Raw genomic sequence first — 14,850 nt, 5'->3', positions numbered from 1 at the left:
GTAAAGGATGAATGATCTTTCCCCAGATCAAAGAACATAACATTGCAAAACTATTACAGCACAGGAGTCCATTCAGCCCATCATGTCTATATGATCTCTTCAAACAAGCATCATTAGCTAGTGCCAATCTTCTGTTTTCTCCTTGTACCTGTGCACGTTGCTACTATGCAAATAATCATCCAATACTCTCTTGAATGCCTCAAAAGAACCTGCCTCCAACACATTTCCAGGTAGTGCATTCCATATCCTAACTACTTGTGAGTGATTTTCTTTTCTAAAGATGTGCAAAAGATGTGCAGGATAAAGTGTATGTTGCCAAATCAGTCCTCTCCCTGACCCCACAAACTTTGTCAGAGTCATTAGTGAGATTTTCTTAGCCTCTATGTGTAAACAGTTGGTGGTGAGTGGATCAATTTTCAACTATCAGCTGCCTGTTCCTTGCCTGAGAAATCAGTTGAAAATATCTGTGGGGATCTTGTTATCAATTGTTCCAGGTGAATCCACTGTCAGGCAGGCTATTAAATGAATACCAGCCATTCCTCAACAAAGTAGGGCAAGTGGCTGTTTACATATGCCCTGAAGGCTTTAGAACCCGAGTGAAATTAAAGTGATTGCCTTGATATCAGGGCAGCATTGGACCTAGTGTGACATTGAGGATAATGGAAAAACAGAAGTTAATGCAAACAGGACAAAGACTCACCACTGACTAGAAGCATTGCTAACATAAAGGATGATGGTTGTGGTTGTTGCAAGTCAATTTCTCTGCCCCAGGACATTGCTAGAGGAGGTCATTAGGCTAGTGTCCTTTCCCCAAGCATTTGCATCTGCTTCATAAAAGACCTTCCAATTAATATAAAGGTCAATGCAAGGATGTTTGCTAATGATTCCACTATGCTCAGCATCATTCATGACTCACCAACAGCAAAGCCCAAATGTAGTATGTATTGGGGTACGTTACAATTTGGGTCAAAAATTGGTGTGCACACAACTGCTAGAGAGTGACTCTTTCCATCTCCCTTTGACGTTGAATAATTCATAACATCACTGAACCCCCAACATCGACATCCTGACAGTGGATCATAAACTGAACTGACCAGCCATATAAATGCTGTAACTACAAAAACAGGTCAGAAGCTAGGAAATAGTTGGAGAATAACCCAATTCATGACTCCGCAAAGCCTGTGACAAGTCAGGATTACAGTGGAATATTCTCCACCTGCTTGGATGAGTAGTATTCCAACAGCACTCAAAAGGTTCAACACCATCCACCAGTTTCAATATTCACTCTGCTCCATCATGAATGTCTAATGGCAGCAGAGTGGAGCATCTACACAATGAACTGCAGCAACTCACCAAGTCTCCTTCAACAGCACCTTGCAAAATCGTGACCTCCACCAGCTATTGGACAAGCACAGCAGAAGCAAAAGAAGATCATCAGCTGTACATTCCCTCCAACAATACATCATCCTGACCTAAACCAATAGGAGCATAGGAACAGGGATAGACCATTTAGCCCATCGTTCTCAACGTCCATCAGCTACGTCCTTTCACTATTGCTCCATCAAACTGCTGAAATGTCCTTCCTAAGAGCACTGTGAGTGTCCCCTGCCAGATGGTCTTCAACAAGTTCAACAAGATAGCTCACTAGATTTCCTCAAGGATATTTCCAGAATGAGCAACAAGTGCTAGTCCTGCCAGGAACGCCTACATCTCATGACAGAATAAAACAAAAGCTGTTACACCTCTTCACTGATATTTCCTCTGCATTTAATTGTATGCTTGTGTATGCATACGTATACACACACCAAAATAGCCTTGTGTTACTCAGAGGCTCAAACAAATAAGATGCAGACATGACCAAAAAATGACATTAGAAGGCAAACTAGTCTGTGCTCTGAAAATAAAAATCTTTTGCCAGTGGCACAGAAAATGACTACATTCTTTCATCTGTCTCTTTACTATTAAAATATAAATATTCATAATTTACAGGCAATGTAAGCATTTCAAGAAATTGACAATGTTATGACATTAATGCCAGCAAATATAAAGTTGAAAGTTTCAACTATTCTCTGCTAATCACTGAAATAAACTGTATGCTGAACATGTCAGTTAAATTGTCTCCAGTGATTAAAACAATTTGGTCCAATCTAGTCCATGAAAGGTACACCAACACAACCCTGGAACATCACCAGGCCTGCTGTGATAACAGCTTCTGTTATGCAAGTAAAGGTCAAATCCAGACAAGCAGCTCTTAAGGTTACTCAAAACAAACTTCAAATAGAGCTGCTGCATTTGTTACTGTTTATGGGATTGAAATAAACCTACAGCAACATGGCTGTACCATCTTATGCAGACATAAGTGCCTTGATGCTTTGCCCTGACAATTAATGAAATGATGAACTAATCAACTATTGCAGTTAGTCACTGCTTCAACATGCAGAGCATTCCATAAAATGCCTTTCATAGTAAACATTAACAAAGTTTGTAATAACAAGTCAACTCAGGTATATCCTCCTTTCAACATCTGGAGTAATTATTTTAATATCTCGCACCAGTTTTGATATTTGTATATGTTGATTTATAAAATCAGGTTGATAAGATCGAAACATGCAGGAACAGAACTAAGCCATTCAGCCCATCAATTCTGCTCCTCCCTTCAATGAGATTATGGCTGATCCAATAACCTTTGAATTCACTTTCCTGCCTTATCCCCATAACCATTAATTTCCCTAATAATTACATTTCTGTCTATTACAGCCTTGAATATACTTAATGAAACAACCTCGACAGTTAAGAGTTCCACAGATTCACTAACCTGTAAGAGAAGAAATTTGTCCTTATCTCTGTCCAAAATGGGTGATGGCTTATTGTAAGGTTTACTTTTGAAGAGACTTTGCAGTGAGACTTTTCCACCAGGGGAAAATAAGCTTTACGCATCTCCATTGTCAAGGCCTTTAAAAATCTAACATATTTCAATGATGTCACTCCTCATTTTTCTAATCTCCAATGAGTACAGGCCAAAACTATTCTGCATCTTGACATATGATGGTTCCTCCATACATGAGATCAACCTAATGAACTTTCTTTAAGTGCCTTCACTGCCAATAAATCTTTCCTTAGCTAAGGGACTAAAGCTGTTTACAGTATTCGAAATGCAGTCTAATTAGTGCCTTAAGGAAAGCTTCCCTATTCTTATACTCCATTCCTTTTGAAATAAAGGTCAACATTCCGTTTGTCTTCCCTATTACCAGCTGAATTGTTTTCAAGATGGCGACAGCCAAGTAGGCAGCGCGTGAACTCTTGAGCTCACATATCGTCCATTCCACCTTCTTTTTTTTAATTTCTTCTTCTCTCGTTTTTGTTTCTCTTTTTTAGTATTTTAGTTTTTTTTACTTACCTCCTGGAGAGATCTCAGTCGTGGAGAAGTGCCGGTGATGGAGTGTGGCAGTAACTGGGGCCCAGCAGGAGCCCAGAAGAGTCAGCATTGAAGTGGCGGTTGGCAGCGAAGCCCGACAATCCAAGATGACAGTCAGTGACAGTCAGCAGCAAAGCCTGGCGATCGAAGATGGCAGTCAGTGGCGGTTGGCAGCGAAGCCCGGCAATCCAAGATGACAGTCAGTGGCGGTCAGCAGCAAAGCCTGGTGATCCAAGATGGTGGTCAGCAGCAAAGAGGCAGTCAGCTGTGTCAGGACTAACAAGCCCGGATGGAACTTCGCACAGCACAGGGGAGAGTAAGCCATCATGGAGAATACCCAGTGTGGAACGCCTGTAGGCCGATGCCTTAAGAAGGGACTGTAATGTTTAACTTTTAACTTTATTTCTTTTTCTACTTAATACTAAAAAGAACTGTAGTGTTGAACTTTTTAACTTACTTCTTTATTGTTCTATTTTTGTCCCTAAGATTTTGTACCTAGGCACTTTGTATCTGAGATGGTGGGAATGAAAACATTGTACACTTTTCACTGTGCTCCTGTATCCCTGCATTTGTGAACATATGGCAGTAAAACCTAAATCTAATTTGGATGCAAGTTTTTTATGAATTCTGAACAAGGATCCTGAATCGCTGGTAGCTTTATGCAGTCTTTCTCCATTTAAATAAAAATATCATGTAAATATGATGGGCAGACAGCGGCACCCACATTCCATGAGAGAAAAGAAAGAACTCGGTCCCTCAATTCTTCCTGCAAAAGTGCATAATCTCACATTTTCCCATTTTATATTCCATCTGCAAATATTTTGCCCAGTCACTTAACCTGTCTATTTCCCTTTACAGACTCTAGATGGAATCCTACAGGAATCCAAACGATGTAACTTATTGCACATCTATGGTAGAATCGAATGAGATATCAGGTGAGGTCTATCTTGAGATAAGGAGCAACTCATTGCAAATTTAAGCATCTGCCAGGCAGCAAGGCAAATTTACTCTCACTACACACCGTCAACTTCATAACAGTATGAACTCACTGGTGTCTCCAGTGCCAGGCAAATTTATTGTTAGGCAGCATTAAATTGTCTACTGAGGGGGGGATAATTGCTTTTAACCAGCTCATTAAATGCATATCGCAAAGAAGATGCTTGCCAATGATTGTACAACGTTCAGCACCATTCGTGACTCCTCAGATACTGAAGCGGTCCATGGTCAAATGCAATAAGATCTGGACAATATCCAGGCTTGGGCTGACAAGTGGCAAGTAACATTCACACCACACAAATGCCAGGCAATGACCATCTCCAGTAAGAGACAATCTAACCACTGCTGTTTGACATTCAATGGTGTTGAATCCCCCATCACTGAATTCCCCATTATCAACATACTAGGTGTTATGATTGACCAGAAACCTCAATTGGACTGGCCACATAAATACAGAGGCTACAAGAGCAGTTCGGAATAATTCACATCCTGACTCTCTGGAGCATATCCACCATCAACAAGGCACAAGTCAGGCATTTGATGGAATAGTCCCCACTTGCCTGGGTGGATACAAGAAGCATCCAGGACAAAAGAGCCTGCTTGCTTGGTACCACAATGTAACTTATTGCACATTTATGGTAGAATCGAATGAGATATCAGGTGAGGTCTATCTTGAGATAAGGAGCAACTCATTGCAAATTTAAGCATCTGCCAGGCAGCAAGGCAAATTTACTCTCACTACACACCGTCAACTTCATAACAGTATGAACTCACTGGTGTCTCCAGTGCCAGGCAAATTTATCCACAAACATCCACTACCTCCATCACCGATACTCAGTACCAACACTACGTCTAAGATACACTGTAGAAAGTCACCAAGGCTCCTTGGATAGATGTTCCAAACCCAAGACCACTTCCATATAGAAGCACAAGGGCAGCAGATACATGGAAACACCACCACCTGCAAGTTCCCCTGCAAGCCACTCACCATCCTAACTTAGAAATCTATCATCATTCTTTCAGTGTCGCTAGGTCAAAATCCTGGAATTCCCTCCTTAATGGTACTGTGGGTCAACTTGCAACATGTGGATTACAGTGGTTCAAGAAGATAGCTGACCACCATCTTCTCAAGAATAAAGAACAAAACAAAGAACCTTACAGCACAGGAACAGGCCCTTCAGCCCTCCAAGCCTGTGCCTATCCAGATCCTCTTTCTAAACCTATTTTCTAAGGGTCTGTGTCCCCCTGCTCCCTACCCATTCATGTATCTGTCTAGGTACATTTTAAATGACACTATCATTCCTGCCCCTTCCACCTCCACTGGCAATGCATTCCAGGCACCCACCACCCTCTGCATGAAGAACCTTCCCCATATATCTCCCCTAAACTTTTCCCCTCTCACTTTGAACTTGCGAGCCCTAGTAATTGAGTCCTCTGCGCCGGGAAAAAGTATCCACCCTGTCTACACCTCTCATGATTTTTAGATTAGATTAGATTAGATTACTTTACAGTGTGGAAACAGGCCCTTTGGCCCAACAAGTCCACACCTGACCTCCACAATTCACCTGACCTGCACATCTTTGGAATGTGGGAGGAAACCGGAGCACCCGGAGGAAACCCACGCAGACACGGGGAGAATGTGCAAACTCCACACAGTCAGTCGCCTGAGGTGGGAATTGAACCCGGGTCTCTGGCGCTGTGAGGCAGCAGTGCTAACCACTGTGCCACCGTGCCGCCCGTCAAAAAAGCAGCCAAGGCTCCTTCGAGCCGGAATTGAACCGGCGACCTAAGGATGACAGATTTGCGACACACTACAGTCCTCCACTCTACCAGCTGAGCTATCAAAGGAGAGCCCAATTTTGTAGGCCTCAATCAGATTTCCAACCCCCCCCCCCACTGAACGTCCTTCTTTGCAATGAAAATAATCCTAATCTACTCAACCTCTCATCATAGCTAGCACCCTCCACACCAGGCAACATCCTGGTGAACCACCTCTGCATCCTTTCCAAAACATCCACAGCTTTCTGCTAAAAAGACGACCAGTATGCAATATTCCAAATGTGGCCGAACCAAAGTCTTAATCAACTGTCACATGACCTGCTCTTGTACTCAATACCCCGTCCGATGAAGGAAAGCATGCCGTATGCCTTCTTGACCACTCTACTGATCTGCGTTGCCACCTTCAGGGAACAATGGACCTGAAGACCCAGATCTCTCTGTACATCAACTTTCCCCAGGACGTTTCCATTTACTGTATAGTTTGCTCTAGAATTGCATCTTCCAAAATGCATCACCTTGCGTTTGTCCGGATTGAATGCTAGCTGCCATTTCTTTTCCCAACTCTCCAATCCATCTATGTTCTGCTGTATTCTCTGACAGTCCCTTCACTTTCTGCTACTCCACCAATCTTAGTGTCATCTGCAAACTTGCTAATGAGGCAACCTACACCTTCATCCAAATCATTTATGTACATCACAAACAACAGAGGTCCCACCACGGATTCCTGTGGGACACCACTGGTCACAGATCTCCATCTTGACAAGATCTCTTCCACTACTACTCTCTGTCTCCTGTTGCCCAACCAGTTCTCTATCAATCTAGCTAAAACACCCTGGACCCCATGCAACTTCATCTTCTTTATCAGCCTACCATGGGGAACTTTATCAAATGTCTTACTAAAGTCCATTTATATGACACCTACATCCCTTCCCTCATCAATCCACTTTTTCACCTCTTCAAAGAATTCTATTAGATTTGTAAGACATGACCTTCCTTGCACAAAACCAGGCTGCCTATCACTGATGAGTCCATTTTCTTCCAAATGGGTATATATCCTGTCCCTTAGTATCTTCTCCAGCAGCTTCCCTACCACTGATGTCAGGCTCACAGGTCTATAATTACCTGGAGTATCCCTGCTACCCTTCTTAAACAAGGGCACAACATTAGCAAATCTCCAGTCCTTCGGGACCTCATCTGTTTTCAAGGATGCTGCAGAGATAAAGCCGCAGCTATTTCCTCTCTCACTTTCCTCAGTAACCTGGGATAGAAACCATCCAGACTTGGGGACTTGTCCACCTTAATGCCTTTTAGAATACACAACACTTCCTCCCTCCTTATGCTGACTTGTCCTAGAGTAATTAAAGATCTATTCCTAACCTCAACATCCATCATATCCCTCTCCTCGGTGAATACTGATGCAAAGTACTCGTTAAGAATCTCACCCAGTTTCTCAGACTCCGTGTATATCTTTCCTCCTTTGTCCCTGAGTGGGCTGACCCTTTCCCTAGTTACCCTCTTGCTCCTTATATATGAATAAAAGGCTTTGAGGTTTTCCTTAACCCTGCTTACTAAGGATATCTCATGATCCCTTTTGGCTTCTTAATTCCTTGTATCAGATTGGTCTTACATTCCCAATATTCTTCCAAGGCATCGTCTGTCTTCAGTTGCCTTGACCTTACGTATGCATCCTTTTTCCTCTTAGCTCGTCTCACATTTTCACCTGTCATCCATGGTTCTGTAATCTTGCTACTTCTATCCCTCATTTTCACAGGGACATGTCTCTCCTGAACTCTAATCAACCTCTTTTTAAAAGCCTCCCACATATCAAATATAGATTTCCCAATCCACATTCCTCAGCTTCTGCTGAATTTTGGTATATTTGGCCTTCCCCCAATTTAGCACTCTTCTTTTAGGACCACTCTCATCTTTGTCCATGAGTACTCTAAAACTTATGGAATTGTGATTACTGTTCCCAAAGTAATCCCGTAGTGAAACGTCAACAACCTGACCGAGCTCATTTCGCAACACCAGATCTAGTATGGCCCCTTCCCGAGTTGGACTATTTACAAAGTGCTCTAGAAAACCCTCCTGGATGCTCCTTACAAATTCTGCTCCATTCAAATCTCTAACATTAAGTGAATCCAGTCAATGTTGGGAAAATTAAAATCTCCCACCAGTACCATCCTGTTGCTCTGACATCCATTGTTGCTCCATTTTTGGGGCAAGATGGTGACTCAGTGGTTAGCACTGCTGCCTCACAGCGCCAGGGACCCAGGTTCGATTCCAGCTTGGGCGACCCTCTATGTGGAGTTTGCACATTCTCCCCGTGTCTGCGTGGGTTTCCTCCAGGTGCTCTGGCTTCATCCCACAATCCAAAGATGTGCAGGTCAGGTGAATAGTCATGCTAAATTGTCCCGTAGTGCTTGGGGATGTGTAAGCTAGATACATTAGTGAGGTATAAAATGTAAAGGAATGGGTCTGGGTGGGTAACTCTTCAGAGGGTCAGTGCAGACTTGTTGAGCTGAAGGGTCTGTTTCCACATTGTAGGGATTCTATGACCTCTCTATGTATTTGTACCTCTATCTCACATTTGCGGTTGGGAGGCCTGTAGTACAGCCCCAACATTATTACCACACCCTTCCTATTTCTGAGCTCTGCCTATTTTGCCTCACTGCTCAAGTCTTCCATAATGCCCTCCTTCAGAACAGCTGTGATATCCTCTTTGACCAGTAATGCAACTCCCCCAGCCCTTTTACCTCCCTTCCCTCTCTATCCTGCCTGAAACATCAAGGGCAGCTAGGAACAGGCAATAAATGTTGGCCAGCCCACATCCCACAAGTGAATAAACAAAAAGTCATCTCATTAACGTTCAGCATCCTATCATATTAAATACACTGAAAAAGTAGGTGCCAAGTATTCTCATCATGGAAGCCAGAATGGGTATCTGGTGATTTGAGCTCAATGTGAAGAGACTCAATATTGCCCAACACCAAATTGCATCTCAAGACGTGATCTGTAGGCACCAACTGCATGCACCTGATATTTGCCAACCCCTCCTGATCCTCATGGCATCTCTCAGATCCCTTGCAAGTTGCCTACAAAGCATAGGCTTATATCATAGGGCACACTAGTAATTAGCTTAGAGAGATTGCAGCAAGACACAGGCATCAGGTTCAGGGCTGCTCGTTTGCTCTCTTAGTATTCGTGCAATTTGCGCCTACCTGAATGTTTATATTATCTATACTTTACTTTGCTATGCCACGACAAGCCTGTTAACATGTTGGTGTTTCAGCTAGATCTAGAAGTGATCTGTCCCGCCATATTGACATGGTCTTCTGAATGTTTCAGAGAACATCTCTGGGACACACAAACTATACAACCACACTGCCCTGTGTCCAAACACTATAACCCCCGCCCCCCCCCCCCACCCCCACCATCAAACTGTAACCATCCGACGCCTGGAGGAAGAACGCCTCATCTTCTGCCTTGGGACCCAGTTTCCTTATCTCCCATCCCCCCTAACCTTATCCCAGATCCAACCCTCCAACACTGTCTCTTGAACTGTCCTACCAGTCCATCTTCCTTCCCACCTATCTGCTCCACGGTCCCCTCCGAATTATCACCATCACCCCTTACCTTCATCTACCTATCGCATTCCCAGCCACCATCCTCCCAGCCCCACCCCTCTCTGATTTATCTCTCAGCCCTCTTGGGACTCTCCCCCTCATTCCTGATGAAAAGCTTATGCTCGAAACGTTGATTCTCCTGCTCCTCAGATGCTGCCTGACTGACTGTGATGTTCCCTGACTAGAGAATAATAAGCTACAGCTTTACAGTGAGCAGTGGGGACAGAGTAGCAGTAAATTAGAGAGGGTTCTTGGATTGGATGTAGCTAAGGACAGGAACACTGTGTGGCCTACAGCACACAAACAGACCCTTCAGTGCAGCTTGTCCATGCCAACCAGATATCCTAAACTAATCTAGTCCCATTTCCCAGCACTAAGCTCATATCCCTTTAAGCCCTTCCTATTCATATACTCATCCAGATGCCTTTTAAATGTTGTAATTCTAGCATCATCTGTGGAGTGAAAAATGGAGTCAACATTTCAAATCTGGTATGACTTTTCTTTGGAACTGAAGGGGGCTTTATGCTCTAGAGAAAACTGGAGGAAGGGGAGCAAGCTGCACTGATGGTGATGGTGCCTCTGTGTAAAAAGCGAAACTTCAATGTTGCTCTCTTTAGTGATATGGAGATGCCAGTGTTGGACTGAGGTGGACAGCCCATTACTATCACACACCTGAGCCTCAGGCATAGTTTCAGTTCACAGCTGACTGCATTCCCTGAGCTTTCACACCTCTTTATCTTGGTCTTTCAATCTCTTGAGCTCTGCAGGATTGCAAGGTCAAAAACAATTCCTTATCACCTCCAATGTTGTTTCCACAACAGACAGATAATATGATCTCCTACACTTAGCTCATAATGTGTTTGGGTGTGAATACTCTTTCCATTCTTGACTGGACTTTTTTTTATATTTCAAAAATACATTTTATTCATAAAAATATCATAATATACACATGCAGTCACTGTATCAGTTCAGGTCTGTACAGTAGCATTTGAAGGAACAAACAAACATTAGAGTTTGACTCTACCCAGCAAACAACCCAAAGGCATTTCTTACTTGTACACAACTATATTTATATATACACTTGAGGCCCAAGACGGTCCGATAACTGAACGGACCCCTATTGAATTTCAGCAGAAAGACCTTAGAGGGTGGTCTGTCCCAACTGGACATACCATAGTTCATTATTGCAGTTAACTTGTCAGGTTAGTAATCTTCTCCAAACCACTTATGGGTCAGGGTTCAGTTCACTGATTCCTTTGTGCATCAAGGTTAACTATTTGCGTCCTTCAGGTGAGAGATTTCACCAGTGCCAGTCTGGCAGACGTGGCAAGAAAATGGTTGCAGGAGGGCAGAGGCATGAGTAAATGCCAAGGGTTGTTGGTCAGTACTTCTGAGGAGAAAGTGAGGTCTGCAGATGCTGGAGATCAGAGCTGAAAATGTGTTGCTGGAAAAGCGCAGCAGGTCAGGCAGCATCCAGGGAACAGGAGAGTCGACGTTTCGGGCATAAGCCCTTCTTCAGGCATAAGCCATTCCTGAAGAAGGGCTTATGCCCGAAACGTCGATTCTCCTGTTCCCTGGATGCTGCCTGACCTGCTGCGCTTTTCCAGCAACACATTTTCAGGTCAGTACTTCTGTACCTGCAAAATGCCAGAGTAGAAGGGCACACATCTAGAGTGCAAAGAGACCACTGGGAGAGCTTTGGAACAGTTCCAGAGATGGCAAGAGGTAGCCAAATTAGGACTTCAACTGTCAATTGTCAAGGAGCTACCCATCAGCTCCCCAGTCTCTACTAAAATCCCAATGGAGGCTGAAAAGCAGTGGGCATTATCTAATACCATCTCATTTTGCAGCTCTTCCTACCTTAAGCCTCCTGCTTGGACAGTCTGGGGAGGTAGGTGAGCAGATTCCACTAAATATTATTGATAACTATTGGACTCTCAAAGGATATCAGAGGCTTTTTTTTGTTACAGTAATCAAACTTGCAAAATTGAAAAGTCTGAAAGCTCAGGTGCATGGCAGAGGGCTGCCAAACATCAGATGCTTCAGTTAAAGCACACTGATGAGAATAGAGAAATTACTGGGAGACTCCAGTACACAATCTGCCAATACACACACAATCTGCCATTCATACAAAATTTAATAAGCACACAAACTAAACAATGTGGAAAGAGAGAAACATACCATTCTACAATGCAGTACACTACTTGCTCACAATGTGTGGAACAGCTTCAAGTGCTTACTATTAAAATCCTGTCGGATTTCTGATTCTCCTTCTCTCGTCTAAGTTCACCTTTATGTATTCTTTCACATGTAGCTTGCGTTGTACATGGACCAGTAAAAGGTCACATGGTAGTTTTTGTTTTTGTAATTATAGTTCTCATTAATATTTGTTCACCAGCATTTAAGTTTAAATTCATCTCTTAAAACGCCAGAAAACCGTCACATTAAAAAATAAGGCAGGTAGATAGGATAGCAAAGAAGGCTTTTGGTATGCTTTTCTTTATTGGTCAGAGCATCAAGTATAGGAGTTGGGAGGTCGTGTTATGGCTGGCGAGGACATTAGTTAGGCCACTATTGGAATATTGCGTGCAATTCTGGCCTCCCTTCTATTAACGTGCGGCAGCACGGTGGCTCAGTGATCAGCACTGCTGCCTCACAGCACCAGGGACCCGATTTCGATTCCAGTCTCAAGTAAATATCTGTGTGGAGTTTGTAAGTTCTCCCCGTGTCTGCGTGAGTTTCCTCCGGGTGCTCCGATTTCCTCCTACAATCCAAAGATGTGCAGGTCAGGTGAACTGGTCATGCTAAATTGCCCATAGTGTCCAGGGATGTGTAGACTAGGTGCGTAAGTCAGAGGAAATGTAGAGTGCTGGTTAGGGAATGGGTCTGGGTGGGTTGCTCTTCAAAAGGTCAATGTGGACTTGTGCCAAATGGCCTGTTTCCACAGTGTAGGGGTTCTAATCTAAGAATGATGTTGTGAAACTTGCAAGGCTTCTGAAAAGATATATACAAGGATGTTGCCAGGGTTGGAGGGTTTGAGCTGTGCAGAGAGGCTGAAAAGGCTGGCGTTATTTTTCCTGGAGGTTTGGAGGCTGAGGAGTGACCTTACAGAGGTTTATAAAATCATGAGGGGTATGGATAAGGTAAACACACAAAGTATCTCTAGGGTGGGGGAGTCCAGAACTGGGGGGCAGAGGTTTAGGTGAGAGGAGAAAATATTAAAAGGTACCTAAGGGGCAACCTTTTCATGAAGAGGTGGGTACATGTATAGAATGAGCTGCCAGAGGAAGTGGTGGAGGCTGATACAATCACAACATTTAAAAAGCATCTGGATGGGTACATGAATAGGAAGGGTTTAGAGGGATAAGGGCCAAGTGCTGGCAAATGGGACTAGATTAGTTTAGGATATCTGGTTGGCATGGATGAGTTGGACCGAAGGGACTGTTTCAGTGCTGTACATCTCTATGACTCTATGACAGACCATAATCTAACAGCGGGCTAAGCAAGAGGCAATGAAGCGAATCCTAGTATTAGGGTTAGGGTTAGGGTTTGGATTTGAGTTAGGGTTAGAGTATCAAAGTTGATGTGCCTGAATCTAACTGGTAAATAACGAGGAGATATTAATAGACTAGTTATTCAGATGCACATCAATCATAAGGGGAGACATTTTGAATTTGATCCACTTTTGGATGACACAATGTGTCCTTCCAAATGTGTGAGAATTCAAAGTTTGTGAGAGAACAAAAGATTAGAAGGATGCAACAGGGAATTCCAGCATAGAATAAAATCCCCAAAGTGTAGCAACAGGCCATTCGACCCACCAAATGCACACTAACCCTCCAAAGTGTATCTCATTCCCCCCACCCCCATCCCTGTAACTCTGTATTCCCCATGACAAATTCACCTAGCCTGCAAACCCCTGGATACCATGGGCAATTTAGCATGACCAACCCACCTAACCTGCACATCTTTGGACTGTGGAGGAAACCAGAGCTCCTGGAGGAAATTCACACAGACAGTCATCCGAGACTGGAATCAAACCCCAGTGCCTGGCGTTGTGAGGCAGCAGTGCCAACCACTGAGCCAACCGTGCCACCCTAATTAACTTCTTTGCTTGGATGGACAATGGCTCGTTAGAAATTAACATTGAGCCAATTTTTGTTGGTTGTGATAAAATAGGCTGTGAGCCATTAGCAAAACTCCAAGAATAACTCTGAGAGACACCTTTAGCGAGGAAGGGGTTTCAACAGAAAGAAGCAAGGCAACCACACTGAGGAACTGTCCTCCAAAACCAAACAAGCAACAGCCACAAGCTACAGTACCATTAAAGAAAAATAATGGAGACTTCTCCTCTTCCCAGAACCAGTTCTGCGCAGTCTGTCCATAGTTAAAACCTCAAACTATTCAACAACGGAAACCGTCGCAGCTGCTGAATTCTGACTCCAAGTTTTCAACTCCTTCAGCTTATAAAGAGAAATCTTTGTGCAAGGCAGGTCTGCAATGATAACAGACTGGTTTAATTTTCATTTTTATAAGTACATTTTATCTGTAATTCTACTTCCAATTTTTCAATTTAAATTTTCAGCAAATAGCGTTATCACTGTTACATGAAAAACTGACAGCAGTAATTCTGCAATGATCAAACATTTATTTTGTTTATGACTGAAGCTTTGCTGCTGGCTATTTTTAAAATGGAACACTCGCGAAAGCAAAAGAGGGTTAAATGAGTTGTACAAATGTGCAGTTCACAGACCACTGTGGACATGCCTGGTACAGTGGTGACAGCCTTACCAAAGACCCTTGCTTTTAGGCATGCAATACTGTTGACCATATGACTGGCTACATTGCTTATGGTATAGACAGGGAGAAACTGATCTAACTGGTAGACACTGAGATCCAGAGGTCATCAATTTATGATAAGGGCAAAGTACAATAAATGACTGTGAACAATCTTTCTTACATAGCGAGTGCCTTGGATCTGGAAAGTATTGCCTCAGTGTCTGATGGAGACAGATTCACCCATGGCCTTTTTTA

Source organism: Chiloscyllium plagiosum, unplaced genomic scaffold (assembly GCF_037043375.1).
Source record: "Chiloscyllium plagiosum isolate Xiang-an unplaced genomic scaffold, Cpla_swu_hap1 HiC_scaffold_4, whole genome shotgun sequence".
Classification (NCBI taxonomy): Eukaryota; Metazoa; Chordata; class Chondrichthyes; order Orectolobiformes; family Hemiscylliidae; genus Chiloscyllium; species Chiloscyllium plagiosum.
The sequence above is the reverse complement of the archived record's forward strand: the minus strand, read 5'-3'. Positions refer to the sequence as shown.